The sequence below is a fragment of the Schistocerca piceifrons genome, chromosome 7 (genome assembly GCF_021461385.2).
Source record: "Schistocerca piceifrons isolate TAMUIC-IGC-003096 chromosome 7, iqSchPice1.1, whole genome shotgun sequence".
In the NCBI taxonomy this organism is placed as follows: Eukaryota; Metazoa; Arthropoda; class Insecta; order Orthoptera; family Acrididae; genus Schistocerca; species Schistocerca piceifrons.
Genome location: NC_060144.1, coordinates 185,457,493 through 185,476,414, shown reverse-complemented (window position 1 = coordinate 185,476,414; position 18,922 = coordinate 185,457,493). Strand labels below are relative to the sequence as shown.

Below are 18,922 nucleotides of genomic sequence, written 5' to 3'. Positions count from 1 at the left end.
AATATTGGGGAGCCCTAGCAGTAGTAACAATATGTAAGGGAAAAATGAATTGAAGTTTGTGTTGGGGAGGGCACTCAGCTTAGGCAGTTTGTGCAACAATGTTGACCATCATACTGCGGTGGTGTAATGGTTAGCGTTTCTGCCTAGCAAGCAAGATCTGGGTTCGAGGCCCTGCCGCAGCACAAATTTTAATTCATTTCGTCTGCTTCGATCATTACTGAAATAAATAAAAACAGTGTGAACTTATATGGCTCTCGTGGACAGTTGAGCATTGCAAAGGATGATCGTAAAATGTAGTATCCACGGAATGAGGCTGACAAACAAGGGGAACCATATTCATCTGAAGAAGACGATTAGTTAGCCTGTAGTTAGTTGTGTTGGTCGATTTGTGGAGTTCTGTAATTAAGTAAGCTATGTGCACCTCTTTGTAGCTATCGTGGTGTCTCACCTACTTACTCAGATAACTTCTTTTGTTGACTGTTATAGCGCTCTTTTTATACAGGGTGTTACAAAAAGGTACGGCCAAACTTTCAGGAAACATTCCTCACACACAAAGAAAAGATGTTATGTGGACATGTGTCCGGAAACGCTTAATTTCCATGTTAGAGCTCATTTTAGTTTCGTCAGTATGTACTGTACTTCCTCGATTCACCGCCAGTTGGCCCAATTGAAGGAAGGTAATGTTGACTTCGGTGCTTGTGTTCACATGCGACTCACTACTCTACAGTACTAGCATCAAGCACATCAGTACGTAGGATCAACAGGTTAGTGTTCATCACGAACGTGGTTTTTCAGTCAGTGAAATGCTTACAAATGCGGAGTTGGCAGATGCGCATTTGATGTATGGATTAGCACGGGGCAATAGCCGTGGCGGGATACGTTTGTATCGAGAAAGATTTCCAGATCGAAGATGTCCCGACAAGAAGACGTTCGAAGCAATTGATCGGCCTCTTAGGGAGCACGGAACATTCCAGCCTATGACTCGCGACTGGGGAAGACCTAGAACGACGAGGACACCTGCAATGGACGAGGCAATTCTTCGTGCATTTGACGATAACCCTAATGTCAGCGTAAGAGAAGTTGCTGCTGTATAAGGTAACGGTGACCACGTCACTGTTTGGAGAGGGCTACGGGAGAACCAGTTGTTTCCGTACCATGTACAGCGTGTGCAGGCACTATCAGCAGCTAATTGGCCTCCACGGGTGTCAATCCTCATTTCAATGCAAATGTTCTCTTTACGGATGAGGCTTCATTCCAACGTGATCAAATTGTAAATTTTCACAATCAACAGGTGTGGGCTGACGAGAATCCGCACGCAATTGTGCAATCACGTCGTCAACACAGATTTTTTGTGAATGTTTGGGCAGGCATTGTTGGTGATGTCTTGATTGGGCCCCATGTTCTTCCACCTACGCTCAGTGGAGCACGTTATCATAATTTCATACGGGATACTCCACCCGTGCTGCTAGAACATGTGCCTTTACAAGTACGACACAACATGTGGTTCATGCACGATGGAGCTCCTGCACATTTCAGTCGAAGTATTCGTACGCTTCTCAACAACAGATTCGGTGACCGACGGAATGGTAGAGGCGGACCAATTCCATGGCCTCCACGCCCTCCTCACCTCTACCCTCTTGACTTTCATTTATGGGGCCATTTGAAAGCTCTTGTCTACGCAACCCCGGTACCAAATGTAGAGTCTCTTCGTGCTCGTATTGTGGACGGCTGTGATACAATACGCCATTCTCCAGGGCTGCATCAGCGCATCAGGGATTCCATGCGACAGAGGGTGGATGCATGTATCCTCGCTAACGGAAGATATTTTGAACATTTCCTGTAACAAAGTGTTTGAAGTCACGCTGGTACGTTCTGTTGCTGTGTGTTTCCATTCCATGATTAATGTGATTTGAAGAGAAGTAATAAAATGAGCTCTAACATGGAAAGTAAGCGTTTCCGGACACATGTCCACATAACATATTTTCTTTATTTGTGTGTGAGGAATGCTTCCTGAAAGTTTGGCCGTACCTTTCTGTAACACCCTGTATATGAATGCTTCAGTAAATTTTATTATTTTCTAAGCAGTAGAGGCCTACTACTCCACATGTGGTATGGAAGGTACTATTTTATGTTACTGGGCAGCAAATGGAAGTAACTTGCGAGGTTAGAGTACTGCATGATAAGCTGTTCGGCAGTTTCCCAGCCTCTTATGGAAATAGGTTCTTTGGCACCCGAAATGTAAAAAGTGGAATGCTTCGTTCGTCCCGTACGCCTAAGTTGGAGGATCGTGCGCTACGTTTAACGGACGTAAATCCTGGAACTACTGTGCAATGATTGACAGCAACGAAACGCGCGAGCGGTACTTTATGAACAGCTGCTGTACTTTGTAAGGTGTCAGGCAAATCCAACACCTTCCATGAAAACCCTGACATGATAAGCAAATCCAGTAGCATGTCACATAGCTCCGAATAAATCGTGACATTAAATTAACCAAAAGTAATGCGAGTAACGAGTGAGCAAATGGAATACCACAGGCTAACACAAGAATGCCTAAATGCATGTCATACCTTCCCACCGTGAGACAGACGCAGTTCCGAGGGGAGAAACGAGAACAGAAGTCGAGAGCAGAACCGTGTTAAGCGAGAAGGCTCTACGATAAGGGACGGACACACACGTCGCCAGCTAACCGCTACGACCACACCACCCGCAAGTTTTTAGCGTGAGACTTTTTCGCGTCTCTATTACGTTAGGACCACCCCCCAGCCCATGTTAAAAGATAGAGCCCTCCAGAAGAACAGTATAGATCTTACATTAACACTAAAGGACCACACCAGCTGCAATTTTTAGCGTGAGACTTTTTCGCGCCTCTGTTGCGTTGCAAACTTTAAAAACATTGCCCCACCACGAAAAGTATAACGTTTCTCATTGGATGGACAGAATTTTTGTAGGCGGAGCTTAAGGTAAACATTGAGACACTGATTGGTCATATGAAAACACAGCCAGATAGTTTTTTTAAACCAACTTCGGTAAATTGTAGTAAGGAGAAGTTAGGAGAGAGTTGCTTCCGAGATGGAGAGGTGAGCGGAGCTGTGCTGTCCGCCGCCCCCTGACGAACACCGACAAGGTAATGAACGCACGCGATGCCGCATAACAGCGCATAAAGCTTCACTCAGAACTGCAGAAGTCTCATCTGTTACACCCCCTTTTTGCGTAATACTAGTGTCGATCGTCAATTAAAGCTCATGGTGTTTACATTTGCCACTTGAAGTAAAAATCTGAACCGCGATGATTTTTCTGTTGTTTAGTTATTGAGAAGCAACATCAGCCACTGTAATTTACGACAAGTTAGATAAGTAATTAAAGATAATTGAGGGTCACTGTAGACCATTTTGATAGTTTTCTCTCTTGTGAAACTTAATTTAAACCTAGATTATAGATGTGATATGGCATTGGTCATCCTTCAATCCATTGTAGAACTTGGAAACCCACTCAGGGAATATTCGTTCACATTTTTGTTGAACGCAGATGGTTTTTATCATCCTGTATTAAAACATTTCCTTTTATCAATAGTGTAATTTACAAAACAATGTTTTGTGAGTAGAATAAAATTTCCAACGGTAAACTTAACTGCTTTTTCGACGTTATTTTACCAGCTAACTAAAAATAGGAAAGCCTTGAACCCCTTCCACTAAGTTTAGTTAGTATTAAGATTCTTTTACAGAGAGTGCAGTGGAGCTGACGCTGAAATCATTAAGTATTTGGTTATATCATCGCTAGTCTCACTGAACTCTTCTGAATTCTACATGTCATGTGTGGTCTAGCGTCTCCTTACCAGCAACAGGTCCCAGGTTCAAACTAGTCAATTCAGAGCGTCGTTGCGCGAAAGTGGTAGGGAGACACGATATAGAACAAACAGACACCACGCAGAATGTTTAGAACTTCTAAGACTTCACGACTGCGTACGCCGAAGGGCAAACGGGTGTACTGCCACGGATGGACTTCACGTCGAGCACCACCTATGAACAAGTGCCATGAAAGGATGTCACGTTGAGCCCCTCAAATCTAAGAAATGATGCCGGCCATTTTGGCCGATCGGTTCTAGGCACTTCAGTCCGCAACCGCGCTGCTGCTACGGTCGCAGGTTCGAATCCTGCCTCAGGCATGGATGTGTGTGATGTCCTTAGGTTAGTTAGGTTTACGTAGTTCTAAGTTCTAAGGTACTGATGACCTCAGATGTTAAGCCCCATAGTGCTCAGAGCCATTTGTTTTTTTTTTTTTTTAAAGAAATGATGCTTTTGTTGCCCCTGTGATTATCAGACGTATTTTTCTGATTTTGATGAGTACTAACGCCACACAAAATATTAGATACTTCTTTAAAACATGCTTCATAAAACAGCATCAGCATGAGCGTCCAATGATATCCACTAGGTCATTCATGTGTGTTATGAACAATAACGGCCCTTTATCACTCGTCTGGACTACACCCCTAGCTACTTTTACACAAGGAGGTTTCTCTCCGATAAGAAAGACGTTCTGTGTTGTTTGCTAGAAACTCTGATACATCGTACGCTCGTCTTTTGTTCGTTAGATGTGAGTATGTAATTACGTGAGAGTCATGGAATCATAGTATGAAACTGGCCTCCGTTCTCTACTGCCTCCTGGGTCACATGGTCAAAGAGAGCGATCTGTGTTTCACAAGATCGTTGTTTTCAAAATCCATGTTAATTCTCATGCACGATTATAAACATAGACTACGAAGACTGACATTAATTTAACTTGCGACAGTCGCGAAGGAGGCCTGCCACCATTGTATGAATACTGAATACGTCTTGATCACCATGTTTGGACTACTAATAACAAGAGACCAGTTGTTCTTAAAGCTCTGTTATTTGCGCGTTTCGGGCATAGGCCATCACCAGAACATGAGCTAAATGAATTTAACACATATAATTTTGTTAAGTTATTTCTCTCTTAACATTTGTGCTAAGAAGCTCAGTAACAAATGCACTACTGTTGTCTGCGGACAAAAAGCAGTGTTAAAGAAGTAGATGGCTCTCACTAAACCTCATTGTGTGATGTTTACAAGAACTGGCTGTGACGGAAATCTTCGCCTTGACATTTTAGCACGACGTCTGGATAGTTTTTGCGATGTGTTTCATTTCAAACACATACAAAGGGATACATCGTGATGTTTCTTTCCTCGAGAGTCATCCAACGGAAAGGAAGGAAGGAGCACACGATCGGATTGAAGGATGGGGAATCCAGCAAAGAAATCAACCTGGTAATCTTCTCAAGCATTTGGAGATACTAACGGGAATTGGTTGGGGCGAAGCCTTGAACCGCCATCCTACAGAGTCCAAAACGGAAACAATGAATATCGATATTTAATGTCCCGTCGACTACGAAATCGATAGACGGGAATCGGTACAAGTAAGACAAGGAAGAAGAAGGGAATCAGCCGCGACCATTGCAAGCGAATCAACCCACCAATCACCTTCACCGATTTAGGAAAACGACGGAAAACTTTTAATGTGAGAAAATGGGGATTTGAACCCCTCTTCTCTCAAACAGGAGTACAGTTGCATAAGGACTAGCATACCCGCTCAATAGGAAATTTCATAAATCCATAAAAGTTTTAAATAATGAAAAATACAGTTGCATCAACGTATCAGTAGAGTAAAACATCACTAATATTTGAATATTAGCCCTCTTTGCGATCTGTTACTCGGTGCAAGACTTATGTCGTCAGCCTAATCATTTACTATATATTTACAGAAGCACCCTTCCATACAATTTATTCATTTATTAAAGACCATCCTGATCTGGGAAACAATAGTGCAGTTGCTCGGTATTTTGCCGTCCTAATCGAGAACTTAAAAACGACGTCCTCTCTTTTTTACTACCATCGGTCTCCCAGATATTCCCTCCCTTGCAATCACCAGCAAAACAAGAGGCACAATAATGCAGACCTCCGATTATACTTTTAATAATTAAACTACGGTGACTAGTTTTCATCATTTTCTGGCGGAGTCGTCAGTTCTTTTAAAACTGACTGAGGACAACAAATGTCCTCAATTACTTATTTTTCATTCTCAGTCTTTGTAATTTCCCAAAATAATTGAAATACGAAGAATGTGCTGAACATTTTCAAAAATGGTTCAAATGGCTCTGAGCACTATGGGACTCAACTGCTGAGGTCATTAGTCCCCTAGAACTTAGAACTAGTTAAACCTAACTAACCTAAGGACATCACAAACATCCATGCCCGAGCCAAGATTCGAACCTGCGGCCGTAGCGGTCTTGCGGTTCCAGGCTGCAGCTCCTTTAACCGCACGGCCAGCTGAACATTTTATACTAGAACTTAATTGAATGTACCATAGCAACCAAAGTTGGCATCAATTACTTATTTAACTGCAACAAAATGAACTAATAAACAAACGATCAGGGTCGGGCTGGGTACAATGGGCCCTGGTATTGATGAGAGGGACCCGCGATAAGGATGAATCCTACAAGGGAGCCGGCAGCGGCTGTAGCCACCCCGGGCAGCTGAAGCGGAAATATTTTAGATTTCAGTACGTTTTCAACACATTTTAAAATTCTAATTGTTAGATGGAAAAAGGTATCAAATTAGGTCTCGGGGCATACGCAGCAAAGAACTCTAAAAAATTCGGGTATCTTATAGTAACACAGGTAATAGTTCAATTAAAATTTTAATGGAAATTATACTTTAATGATTAAATTATAAAATATGCTGCTGTTATTGTCTTCAGTTATAAGACGGTTTTGATGCATCTCTCCATGCTACTCTATCCTGTGCGAGCCTATTCATCTCTCAATAACTACTGCAGCCTACATCTTTCTGAATCTGCTTACAGTATTCATCTCTTGGTCTCCATCTACGGTTTTTGCCCCCCACCCTTCCCTCCAATACTAAATTGGTGATCCCTCGATGTCTCAGAATGTAACCTGTCAAGCGATCCCATCTTATTGTCAAGTTGTGCCTCAAATTTTATTCTGTACTTCCTCACTAGTTCAAATGGCTCTGAGCACTATGCGACTTAACTTCTGAGGTCATCAGTCGCCTAGAACTTGAACTACCTAAACCTAGCTAACCTAAGGACAACGCACACATCCATGCCCGAGGCAGGATTCGAACCTGCGACCGTTGCGGTAGCTCGGTTCCAGACTGAGCGCCTAGAACCGCAAGTCCACTCCGGCCGGCGTTCCTCATTAGTTAAGTGGTCGTCCCATCTTATCTTCAGCATTCTTCTGTAGCACCACATTTCAAAAGTTTCTATTCTCTTATTGTTTAAACTATTTATTGTCCATCTTTCACCTCCATACATGGCTACACTCCTAACAGAAACCTTCTGAAAAGACTTCCCAACACTTAAATCTATATTGGATGGTAAAAATTTTCTGTTCTTCGGAAATTATTTCATGCCATTGACAGTCCACATTTTACATCCTTTCTGTTTTATTTTGCTGTCCAAGGGGCAAAACTCATTACCACTCTAAGTGTCTAGTTTCCTAATATGCTTCCCTTTGCGTCACCTGATTTAATTCCACTACATTCCATTATCCTCGTTTTGCTTTTGTTGATGTTCATCTTATACCCCCCTTTCAAGACGCTGTCCATTCCTTTCAACTGCTCCTCCTAGTCCTTTGCTGTCTCCGTCATCCGCAAACCTCAGTTTTTATTTCTTCTCCCTGAACTTTAATTCCTACTCGAAATGTTTTTTTGGTTCCCGTTACTGCTTGTTCAGTATAGAGACTATATCAGGGATAGGCTACAACACTGTCTCACTCCCTTTTCAACCACTGCCTCCCTTTCACGCTTGTCGACACGTTATAACTACCGTCTGGTTTCTGTTCAAATTGTAAACAACCTTTCGCTCCCTGTATTTTACTCCAGCCACCTGTAAAATTTGAAAGAGTATTCCAGTCAACACTGTCAAAAAAACTAAGTCTACAAATGTAAGTTTGACTTTCCTTGACCTATCTTCTAACTAAGTCGTGTGACCAGTTTTGTAGTGTTCCTATATTTTTCCGAAATCCAAACTGATCTTCCCCGAGGTCTGCTTCTACCAATTTTTCCATTCTCCTGTAAAGAATTCGTGTTAATATTTTGCAGCTACGACTTATTAAACGATAGTTCCGTAATTTTCACACCCGTCAGCAACAGCTTTCTTTGGAACTGGAATTCTACATTCTTCTCAAATAAAGACTGCGTTTCTACCACGTTATCGTACCTGGTGAATTTTACTGAAACTTGACTAATGAATCAAAAACTTAGATCTTTGAATTACGCGGCAGAGTTATCTATAACTTTGTCATGAAACACAATAGCAATGTTGTTAATAAACTCTGTTTCAATGTTCAAGGTTTCGAATGCTTCTAAGAATTCTTGTCTTAAAAGCACACGAAGCCTAGTCTCCATACGCTTTGAAGCAGGAAATATCCTTTAGCATGTTACTTGTGTAAATGCGACCGTCAGCAAAATGCAGTATGCAACATAGAGATTGCAGTATGCACTAATGTCTAAATTATACTGAAACAACAGCATGCAAGCACGAGGCATACAATTATGTCACGTCGATACACGAGTCATGATACTCTCTTCCTTGCTATTATTTGCGTTTACGTCAAACTTTAAGACAACGGCAACTAATTTGTTTGAGAAAAAAAGAGTAGTTCTTTTCTCGTGCTGCGAGTCTCAGACACTCAGACTTACAGACAGACGTCAACTCATTTCTATGAATAGTTCTGACGAACTGTACTTACGTTTTACTCCTTTTCGGTGTGTTTAAAGAGAAGTAGAAAACTTAGCTTGTGAATACGTGATCCCTTATCCACAGGAAATAATAGTAGAACTAGAAACATCAACAGAACCTCTCAACACAACTGACGCTCGACAAATGATCTGCGGAGATAACAACAAAAAGAGGGATTGAAGATGGTATGGAGCGAAGTCGCAATATGATCGCAAGCCAGCGCACGTGCCTCGCTTCAGCGCTCGACAGCGATGGGTCAGGGTCATTTTTGTTTCCGTTTCGTATAAGAAGCGGCTACATTAGTTTTGAGATAGCTAGAGGCAATGTGTTTGCTTTCGTCAAAGTAATTAAAGATCTATTAAGCAACTGCTCCGTATGCTTTTGGGAACTATTCAGTGTTTTCATTTCTCCCATTTCATTTTGTTTCCTCCTCATTTGTTCAGTTTTTTCGCTGTTTGATTTGAAATTAATGTTTTCCGCCCTTTGCGGCCTCTAAAATTTTGTCGCCCCAGGGGCCGCCTAGTCTTGCCCAATGGTAGAAGCTGCTCTCGGAAACAGTCGAGGAGAGAAAACACCTGAAGAATATGTATCTTGGGGTCTACGTAAAGGTGGATAATGTCACTAAAAGTGTACATGATTAAGAGGACGTAGTTATTAAAGTTAGCTGAAAGTTTTTGTGTAATGGCAGCGCCAGAAACAGAACTTCAGAACCGTTTATTTAATCGTTCCCCCTCCCCTCCGCCCCACCCCCGTCGGCTGCCACCTGTAGATTTCACGGTGCGCTTGTTACGGTCGCGAGAGACCGGTGGTAAAACGATGTGGTACCCGAAAAAGTAAAACACTTCTTTTTTAATTTATTTCTGCGTTTTTAATTTCCTATCCACATGGTTGGGTGGACTGTTCAAAATTTGATTATTGTCGCATGAATCCTAGCTACGCTGGAATGGCACAAAATGGTTGCCAAATCGTTTTATATTTAGGCGGCATTTTCAGTTGCAGCATTCATCTGAAAGCTGAGTGAAATCTCCAGGAAACCCCAGACAAAAATTAAAAATCCGTCTTCAGCAACTGCAGCTGTATATTATATATATATAAAAAGAAACAGCAGCCAATTGCACAAGGGAAATTTAATTGCTTAACCGGTTTCAGTCACTTAGTGCTCTTCTTCAGACTTTATTTGCACTGACACTCGCAAATATTACGATAGTTATACCTTTCTGAAGAAGGGCACTAAGCAGCTGAAACCGGTTAAGAAATTAAATTTCTTTTATGCAACTGGCTGCTGATTATTCCGATATAATTAAAAATATGTTAGAGCGTGTATGCACATATGTGTTTTTTTATTTGGTGACATAGGGCAGTCTGATCACTTAATCAACATTAAAAGGGAAGTAATAGACACAGAAACCCTACTCTACCGATTTTCAGACCAAAAAAAAAGTAGAGCAACAGTTTTCAGAAATGGGACACTTGACAGGCCATACATTATCAGCCGGATCTCAGCCAAGATACTCGTGAAGACGTCCGCTGTCAGATCGCGCGTTATCCCCGATATCGCACTCATTAATAATGGATAAAGGGATTCAAAAACAGTTTACATTTCGGAACAGATACTGCGTTTCGAAAACAAACAGCCAGCTCGTCTCTGACATACTTCTTCATAATCTGCCTCTGGAAGCGTACTTTTATCCTCCAAATAAATAAATAAATAAAAGCCACGTGAAAACAAATCGCTGTTTCGAAGGCTGATGGTATTCGTCTTGGAGACGTATGTAGCATTCACACCGTTTCCGTTCATTTCAGGCACGTGAGACATGGAAACAGATTATGTATACAATTCGTTAGCCCAACTAGTAACTTGTACGAAACTTCCTGGCAGATTAAAACTGTGTGCCGGACTGAGACTCGAACTCGGGACCTTTGCCATTCGCGTGCAAGTGCTCTACCAACTGAGCTACCCAAGCATCCTCGTCCTCACAGCTTTAATTCCGCCAGTACCTCGTCTCCTACCTTCCAAACTTCATTCTAGTTACTTGTATGTTTCATATCAAGTTTCATTAGCAGTTTGTCTTGTCTTCTTTTATTACTAGTCCAAAGACGCCTCAGTTTTGACTCCGAGTAATTGCTGAAGAGATAAGTAACTTCTTTCCACAGAAAAAAACAAATTCCGATTCCAGTCGTAACAATAGTAATCAGAATAATAGAAATCACTGCTGTTACGAAACCCATTGTCTTGGTCAATGGTAGGAATGAATATCTTAAGTGGATACGCTTGACTTTTAGGAAGGGCAAATGACGATGGCGCTTTGTCTGGGGACAAAGATTTCCAAGTCTGTGTTTGACATTTCAACAGCATTAGAGCAAAGATTTTCTTTTGCTGCTGCGTGAGCCTGTGCATGCAAACACCAGGCTGACGTTAAAATAGAGTGTATGGCTTATAGTGAATATAAATGTGACTCTCAGATTCCAAAAACGAGCGTCAGTCTTCCTGCTTATGTTATTTTAGAAAATTTTTGGAGAGGCCACGTACTCTACCAGTGTTTGCTATCTATGCAATAATGAGATTCTTAGACAAACACAATTTTGATTTCAAAAGAGCCGCATTGCCAAGACAGGCATTACACATTTAGTGAAGCATAATAAATTATTTAAATGACGAAATAACAGTTGGGATCTTCGGCGACTCATCTGATGTATAAGGGGCAGTGAAAGGAAAACGAGGGAGATGGGAAAAAAGCAAGTAAACTGCTTATTTCAAAAATAAACCCCATAACATTTATGCCACTCTGAGATAAGGCGGTCAATATCTTCAGAGGAAAAAAGTCACGGTTCCCTACCATGATTGTACCCAGTCGTCCACCGCTTTGTCCCAGGCAAATCAGCGGTCACGAATGCCTTTCCTCAGGACTGCAAAAAGATGAAAATCGCATAGGGAGAGATGGAGACTATATGCAGGATGTGTAGAAGCTTCCCAGGGAAACTTCCGCAGCCTACACTAAACAACTCTGGCAACACGTAGGCGGGCCCACCCTCCATACAACCACGATTTCTCCCCAGGCGATTCCCCTATTTTTGGAGCCATTCGTAGCCGTATTTTTGCTACAGACGAAGAGGTGCATGGTTCCGTAGGCAACCGCAAACATTTTTCCATGAAGTCATTGACCGTCTTGTTTCACACTGGGAACGACAATTAACACTTATGGTGATTACTTCTGAAATAATAAACAGTTTACTGACTTTTTTCCATCTGTTTCCTTTTCTTTTGACTCCTCCTTACTTTAACTGGGGGCCTGAGAACCAAAAGGACCCAAAGCAAAGACACAAAGTTTTCAGAAAAATAAATGTTCGTGAAAAATCAAACTTATACGCAAACCACTCGTTTCATAGGTTTCACTTGTTTTTTTAATTATGTCTTTACATCTTATATTTCCTATAAAAATTATTGTCAATATATAGGCTAGTGACAATATTATCTATTTGGCAGTTGTGAAGTTCGTAATAAATGTTAAACTAGAATCAAAACGTAAAGAGCGTATACTGAATGCACCACGCCTTGTTATGACCTGTACCAGAACTTCAACGTCTTCAGTATCATCACTTTCATCAAGCGGAGTCTCTGGCTTGAGGTTCAGATAAAACGGTCTCTCCACTTCACCATGAAATCTATTAGTTTTGTTACGCTGTGTGTTTCAACGTTGATATTTGCCTTCCAGCTACGTATCTGGGCACTAGATTCGCAAGGCATCTACAAATTGTGGGAAAATGACAAATTTTGATCTCCCTTGACATGACTTGAGGAAAATGGTGCCTCCCAAAACTCCGATGAAGAATATTTTACTTTAAGCAAGAGTCCACAGCAACATGTTGGACAAATCCATCATTGTAAAGTTCGTGAGATGTACAGTGCTATCACGTACATCAACTTTTGGTTTGGTAGTTATGTCGGTAACATTCTTTAAGGTTCTGATCTCCCGGCGTCCGTTTTACAGACTATAAAAAGTTTAGTTAGCTTTGCTTTCTGTATAACTTGGCACCAACGAGCAGGTGAGAAAACTGGAACAGTTTTATATTAGCAACCCTACGCAACAATTGAGCAGCGCAGTGCAAAAAAATTATGCTTTATACTTTTGGCCCATAAGGAAGTGAATATCAGAGAAATCTGTGACACACTTGTTGTGAATGTTAATATACAGGGTATACATAAAGTCCGGCAACATTTTCAATTATTTATTGCACAAGAACCAAACTTTTCACATATATCACACATGTCATTTTGAAGAGAAATCCTGAAAGGTGTGTTTTTTTGTTTTTTTTTTCGTGTATACCGCCACAGCTTAGTTTGGTAATTTGCCGATAGTCAGCGCAAACATGGCGAGTTTAGGTGCGGAACGACCTTTCTGTGTGTTAGGGTTTGACAAATACAAGTGTGAAAGTGGAAAAGTGAACATGCATTATTGTCGAATCTGGGGTACAAGCATCCACACGAATACATTAAAATTGAGCGTGATTTCCCAAAGGTAAATGTTTTTTGTGTCTTGTCACATCGAAAACTGTACGGGCCATCCTTCTTCGCCGAGAGCACTGTCACTCGATATTCCTACTTGGGCATGTTGCAGCAATGGCTGATGCCTCAAATGCAATCTCACTCTCCGTTCACCTTCCATCAGGATGGGACTCCACCCCATTTTCATCGTGAAGTTCGTGGGCGCCTGAACACGGAGCTGCCGCATCGATGGATCGGCAGTACTACGGAAGGGGACAGCTGTTTCATGAAATGGTCTCCCAGATCACCAGATCTCACTCCGTGCGACTTTTTTCTGTGGGGGCACATTAAAGATCTGATGTATGTACCGCCTCTACCACGTGATGTAGTAGAGCTCCGGGAGAGAATACGGGAAGCGACTGCCACAGTCTACGATGCCACGCTGGGACACACATGGCAAGAAATCTATTACCGTATTGACGTCTGCCGGGTCACCCATCGTTCGCAAATCGAATGTTTATAAAAAAAATCTTTCAGTGTTAATCTTCAAAATACAATATCTATGACATCTGTACAATGTTTAGATCTTGTGCAATAAATAACTGAATGTGTTCCCTGACTTTATGTACACCTTCTATACACAGTGTAGGACTATAGTACTGACAAAATTGGTTCGCCATAAGATCAACAGTTGTCAGTGATAAAACTGAATTAAGGTAATTATGTTTTTCTACGGAGCACTTGGTTCACCACTTGTCTGGTTTAGTTCTTAATTAAGGAAGAGGATGTATAAAACACCTTACGAAATTCTCAGTGAGATAGGACACCATCCGCAAGGATAAAAACTGAAACAAGTGTTGCACATATTTCGATGGAGGCTACACCACAGTTCGTGCTTGGTGTTGTTGATTTACGACTTTACTTGAATCTGAGGCAGCACTGTTCATTTTTTGCAGACGACACAAGCATTGTTTGTAACTTCGCAAAAGAAGCATCAGCAGCCAAAAATCGTAAATGTTATTTTCTGAACTCTGTTAACAATGTGCCGCCATATGACACAATGGTTAGGTGACGCAAGTAGCAGTTTTCATCATGTTGGACTACATTTTAAACATGACAAAGGTCGCTGCCGGCTGGGTTCCGCGACTGCTCATACCCAATCAAAAATCCTGTCGAGCAGATGCAGTAGCAGAAACTCAGCTGTGTGATAGCAAATGGTTCAAATGGCTCTGAGCACTATGCGACTTAATTTCTGAGGTCATCAATCGCCTAGAACTGAGAACTAATTAAACCTAACTAATCTAAGGACATCACACACATCCATGCCCGAGGCAGGATTCGAACCTGCGACCGTAGCGGTCGCTCGGTTCAAGACTGTAGCGCCTAGAACCGCACGGCCACTCCGGCCGGCTGTGTAATAACATTCCAGATGACTTCTTTAATCACCTAATCACCAAAGACGAATGCTGACTGTGTCACCATGACGCCAAAACAAAGGAGCAAAACAATCAGTGGCAATATGTGGGTTCACCATCGCCGAAGAAGGCGAAGACTCAACGATCATTGGCCAAGGCGATGCTGAGTGTTCTTTGCGACTGCCATAGTGTGGTGCTAACATACAAGAGACGGTCATATCACATAAAAACAAAGGAAACATATGGAAAAAAATTAAGTAAACTGTTTATTACTCCGAAAGTAATCGCCATAACCGGAAAAATTTCACCCAACTATGAGACAAGATGGTCAATGCCTTCATAGAAAAATTCTTTTGGTTGCCTTCGGAAGCCTGATTGTATCCAGGCGTGCTCGTCTACGTCGGAATCAAATCGACTGCCATGAATATCTTTCTTCAGGGCTCCAAAAAATATGGAATTCGTATGGGGAGAGATCGTGCCTATATGAAAGATGTGTGAGTGAAACTTCTGCAGCGTAATCGTAGCAACGTCGGCAACAGGTGGCTGGTCGTTACCCTGCACCAGAATGATGTAATCCATGAACATGCCTGAACGTTTGTGATTGATAGCGCGCTTCACTTTTCGCAAAATTGTCCACATACCGCTCTGTTCCAAAGAGTCAATGAGCAGCGGTCTCTTGCAGTCAACAAAAGAGACCGTGATGACTTTCCCGGAGGTAGCGTACCTTGTCTTTCGAGTATGCTGCAGAAGTTTTGCTGAGACGCCCTTACACATCCTCCATACCAGTCCCTATCTCACCCCATACGATTTCAATTTTTTTGGAGCCCTGAAGAAAGACATTGATGGTCGCCGATTTGCTTCGGACGAAGGGGCGCACGTCTGGGTATAATCAGTTTCGTAGGCAATCGCAAACCTTTTTCCATGAAGGCATTCGCTACGGTCGCAGGTTCGAATCCTGCCTCGGGCATGGATGTGTGTGATGTCCTTAGGTTAGTTAGGTTTAATTAGTTCTAAGTTCTAGGCGACTGATGACCTCAGAAGTTAAGTCGCATAGTGCTCAGAGCCATATGATCCATTTGAACCATGAAGGCATTGACCATCTAGTCTCACAGTGGAATAAATGAATTTATGGCGGTTATTTTTGAAATAAAAAGTAGTTTATTTACTTTTTTCATTTGTCTCGTGTTCATTTGACAGCCCCTTATATTATACTCGTGGGCAACGGTCTTGTCGCAGTGGATACACCGGTTCCCGTGAGATCACCGAAGTTAAGCGCTGTCGATCGTGGCCGGCACTTGGATGGGTGACCATCCAGGCCGCCATGAGCTGTTGCCATTTTTCGGGGTGCACTCAGCCTCGTGATGCCAATTCAGGAGCTACTCGACCGAATAATAGCGGCTCCGGTCACAGAAAACCATCGTAACGACCGGGAGAGCGGTTTGATGACCACATGCCCCTCCGATCCGCATCCTCAACTGAGGATGACACGGCGGTCGGATAGTCTCAATGGGCCACTTGTGACCTGAAGACTGAGGTGCTATATTATACTCGTAAATGGCAAACCATCGCAGGAGCATACTAGCGAAATATCCTGACGACGTTACGGGAGGTTATGTAGACGAAGCTTTGCAGAAAGCTATCCTATGGGGTTGTTTCAGCTTTACGACAACGCTGCAGCTCATTCTGCGCCAGTGACATTCACACGTGCTGTTTGTTTTGGTTATCAAATTTTACCTGCACCTTCCATATTTTCCTCAAATGGCACCCACCGACTACTCCCTCTTTCCAGGGATGAAATCCATTGCATGGCACGCATTTCCAGAATGAAAAAATGGCTTCAGAAGTGAAACGTTTCCTTACCGGCCAAAACGTAGACTCCTACAACCAAGGGACCGATGACCGTAGCAGTCTGGTCCCTTTAATCCCAACCAACCAACCAACCAACCAACCTACAACCAAGGTCCCCGCCAAACCATCCACCTTTGGGTAAAATGTGTCGCATTGAAGGGTGAATATATAGAGAAGGATTAGCACCTTCATCAAGTTTCATGCTCTCTGATGGCAACTACTCGTAGAGCCTAGGAGAAACGTAAGAAAAGTCTACACGCACGCTTCCACGCGATCTGTGCACCAGTGTTAAGGTTGTGTGTCGCGAATACGTGCTAAGGCCGGCAGCTTCGGGGGAATCACTGGCGCATGCTGCCGCAATGAATGCGCCTCATGAGGGAACTGTGCACATTACTGTATCACGGATCTCCACAGGCAACACACTGAAGCTGACAAGAGGCGTAGTCTCAGAAAAACGTACAGGACCCTAGTGATGGTAATGCGACTAATAATTGCCGATTTCATATTCTACAACGAAAGATGTTGGGTGGGGGGAGGGGGTTCAGTTCAAGACGACGACGTGGCTGTTGAAGTATGATCACAGTTTGAAGGAAGCAAGGTAACAGACGGATTAGAGTTGAACGCCCGATCGACAGCGTGGTCATTAGTGACGGAACGCAAGCTTGAATTACGAAAGGATGGAGCAGGAAATCGGCCGTACACTTTTCAAAGGAACCATCCCGCCCTTTTCCTGGAGCAAGATAGGGAAATTACGGAAAAACTAAATCTGGATGGCTGGGCGGCGATTTGAACCGTCTTCCGCCTGAATGAGTCCATCGTCTTAACGCGTCGCTCCACCTCTCTCTCGCAATTTGAGTTCCAGTTCGGCGCGCAATTGTAACTTGCTGTATACTGCGAGTTATACCAAAGCTACACTCCTTAAAGGATAGGCGATGAGATAGTAACATGTACTGCCCCGCGTTTGTTGAATTGTAATTCGAATGCACTGAAGATTGCTATTCGTAGCCGAAATCTAGATTTGCAAGCACAATAAAAACTAATGGAATTACGACTGATTGCTGCGTGCCTCTCCTTCCTCCTCAAAGGAGTAGAAAATTCAATCTGAAACCGTAGACATTTGATGTGCGTTAATGTGGAGAATAAGCACAGTTACGATGAAGATGGTAGATTACACTTACATGGTATATCTAACAGAACAGTACAAAAAAAAAGTCTTGAGCGGAAATTTTTGTCTCAACTACGATCATTTATTTGGAGTGTGTCGTGTGCAGCAACAAGAGCGTACCAGGATTTGAGTAGGGGGAAAGTAATTCATATTAGGTTCGATGAACGGAGAGGGAAAACGTAGAATAGAACACAGAACTAATTCAAAGATTTGTTTATTAACCCAACAACATATTAAACATAGTAATTATACCACTGTATGACAGAAACCCCGTCTACCTACAATGTACTTAATCGGGAGAGCATAGGCTGTATGAGATATGTATGTTTTATTTACTGTCAGGCAGGTAAACAAATAGTTAGCGCGCCCGTTTGGCCGTGCGGTCTAACGCACGGCTTTCCGGGCAGGAAGGAGCGCCTGGTCCCCGGAACGAATCCGCCCGGCGGATTTGTGTCTAGGTCCGGTGAGCCGGCCAGTCTGTGAATGGTTTTTAGGCGGTTTTCCATCTGCCTCTGTGAATGCCGGTTGGTTCCCCTTATTCCGCCTCAGCTACACTATGTCGGCGATCGCTGCGCAAACAAGTTCTCCACGTACGAGTACACCACCATTACTCTACCACGCAAACATGGGGCTTACACACGTCTGGTGTGAAACGTTCCCTGGGGGGGGTCCACCGGGGGCCGAACCGCACAATAACCCTGGGTTCGGTGTGGGGCGGCGGAGGGGTGAAGTGGACTGCGATAGTCGTCGCGGGGTTGTGGACCACTGCGGCTGCGGCGGGGACAGAGCCTCTCCGTCGTTTCTAGGTCCCCGGGTAACATAACATAACATAACGTAACATAAACAAATAGTTTGTCCACAAAGGACTATTTTTCAAGGGCTACAAATGATTAGATAAAACTAGAAAAAGTATGGATTTACTGCTTCAGTCACTTTTATTTTAAACGGCACTACACGTTTCAATGGTCATGCCATTGTCATGAAGTGGTGGTGATGATGATTGGATTGTGGGGCGCTCAACTGCGCTGTTATCAGCGCACGTACAAATTCTCAATCTTTTCTCAGTCCAGTCGTGCCATTGCATGAATGATGATGAGGACAACACATAGTCATCTCGAGGCAGTTGAAAATCCCTGACCCCGCCGGGAATCGAATCCGGGACCCCGTGCTCGGAAAGCGAGAACGCGACCGCGAGACCACGAGCTGCGGACTTGTAATGAAGTAGGGTAGGAAGTTT

The 18,922-nt window shown here is 43.0% G+C and overlaps 1 protein-coding gene and 1 pseudogene across 1 annotated transcript in view; one reads left to right on the top strand and one right to left on the bottom strand.

Moving 5' to 3' along the window:
• LOC124805539 (protein goliath) overlaps window positions 1-18,922 on the bottom strand; it is a 663,220-nt gene that overhangs the window by 630,283 nt on the left and 14,015 nt on the right. The window lies entirely within an intron of this gene.
• LOC124709303 lies at window positions 15,890-16,007 on the top strand (annotated as a pseudogene).